Here is a 2,434-nt window from a genome sequence, read left to right on the forward strand (position 1 = left end):
TTGACTGATGTGGTGTTTAGTAGCACCAGAGGGAATTCCGCATCCGGGTCCATGCCGGTGGCAAAGCACGCAAGTACTGTTGTGTTACGGGGAGTAGGCGGTGGTTCTCGAGGCGCCGAAACTCGTCCATCATGTTCTTGTCGATGTTGTCGTCTCTGTGGTAGAATCGGTAGTCTCCGACAGCGTTGGTAAGGTAAAGGTTGTTGACGTTGGTGCAACGGCTGAGAGTAACGTCCACGCCCTCCTCTTCACAGCTTTGTCTTCTTCTCCTTCTTCAGCGGTTCTCCTACGGGAAGATGATGACGGTGGTTGAACGCGAAGCTATCTCGTGATGGATTCTTTGGTTGGCCTATCCCTAGGGGCATCCTGCCACAATCATCATCAGAGGCGCTGCGGACGGGGCCCGGACGCGGGACATGCCCCCGCGCAACGGATGCTTCGCATCTAAAAGCTGCCCCACGTTTTTCCCTTGGCACCACATAGAGATCTGACTGAAGTGTAACGCTGAAAGTCTGTATTCTGGGGGCTTCACGTCAGTGGGAAGGGAATCCAATCGTACTTGTGTTTTAAGCTTTCTCTAATGCACGAAGGACACCAGGACACTAACGACGAAGTCCAAGCATTTTTTCCGGACTAGAACCGGATGAGTGCTCGATCGGTAATATTTATTGCGGAAATTTAGTAAGACGCGAACGGCAGTGGGCTGAAGCCATGATCGATTAAGGTAGAGGCGTTGACACTGTCTGGCCTGGAGAAGGGAGCCTATGTTGTTCGATTCGCTCATTGGATGACCTGCGAATATTACAGAGAAGGCAAATCGTGCAGTGGTCAGTCGCGTCGTAGCAACAACAAGAGGAAACGCAGCTCAATATTTCGAATCAGTGTTGTCTAGTGCAGAAGCTCCTATGCGGCTTCTGGTTGTCAGAAACGAAAGGGGCTCTTATGGACATTAGGTAACAAGCGATCGGAGCAGTAAGCGTCTTGTTGGATTGGCAGAGGAATGTATGAACCAGTGCGAACACTCAGCCTTAGGAAGAGATCAAGTGATACGCAAAGCACATGTAATACAGAGAGCTTGCGTCGGTAGTTTGCACCGTAACAGCCCCTTAGGGCAGCGCAGAAGTAGAGAACCTATACAAGCAGCACCCTTACGAAAATGCCGTATATGAACATATATAATAATTGCCAGATATGGCCACGTCAAGCATTGGGCATATGTGGCCATATATGCCAATTCCTGAGATGGCCATACATGTATATCGTTGAGGCCATATATGGCCTTAATGCCCAATTCCTGACGACGTTGCCATATATGGGCGAGACCATACATGGGTAAGCAATATATGCCGGCCTAATATTATATATGCATATATATGGATTGAGCTTATGACCACGTGGATAGCACATATATTGAACTTCAGTTAACAGCAGCGATTAATGCTGCACCCCAAATGCTGACAAACACTTCATGACATACCTTCCACATTTTATTACAGAAAATGCTGCGCATGCATACGAATTAACGTGGTGGCAGGTTGCTTTGTTGTGTCGATGGGTCAGTGGCTGCATTCTTCTTGGCCAGCTTGGCCCCCTTTGATGGAAGCACAATTTTTCTCACTGCATTTATTTAGATTTACCTCTTGTATATAGCTGTGGCTTTACTATACAGTAGAATCTCGATAAACGGAAATCGCTGAAACGGAATTGGCGATTAAACGGAACAGTTGCCTGGAATTTGATTGGTTTTGTATTCAGATAACGTAAAAAAACTCTCGGTAATCGGAAGTAAAATTTCCGCACCAACGTGTAAACGGAACCAGAAATAGAACTTCTTTTGAAATCCACTGGCATGAGAATCAGTTTTTTACGGTTCCGGCTGTTTCGTTGTTTTTTTCCTTCCTCCATGCTTTTTTAGCTTTGTTGGCCTCGTAAGCCTCATCTCGTAAGTGGTTAGCCGTGTTAGCGGAACGAATGCAACATCGCAGTTCTTGTTCCAGTCGTTCGGTCTCGATTATAGACGCCGAGGCTACAGGGCTCACCTCCTGTCGTCTCGTTCGTGCCATCGTTGTGCTATTCGTCCTTCATTACCACGTTGCCGTCTTCTAAATTCGGTGGCTCGTAAGCACTCGTGAAATTGAGGCCTCTAGCCTCCATGAAGATGCAGTTGCAAAGAGCAAGGACTCAAACAAAAATAATTGACGCATTTTGTAGCGCACAGCGACTCATTGTTGCCAAATCAACTTTGTGAATGCTGTGCCTACGCTTCTTGTAGTTTTCTTGCTTTCTGAAAACTATCAGCTACAGTCACTTTCTAGTGGTTAGAGTTCCACGAAATGCCGAGACGTCGCGGTGACAAGAGGAGTGATCGCCTCCGCGGGGCTCGTCAGTGCGAGTGGAAATGGTGAAGAACTGAGACTTTCACCCTTTCCAATCG

Source organism: Haemaphysalis longicornis, unplaced genomic scaffold (assembly GCF_048455015.1).
Source record: "Haemaphysalis longicornis isolate Haplotype H1 unplaced genomic scaffold, Haemaphysalis longicornis Haplotype H1 scaffold_13, whole genome shotgun sequence".
NCBI lineage: Eukaryota > Metazoa > Arthropoda > Arachnida > Ixodida > Ixodidae > Haemaphysalis > Haemaphysalis longicornis.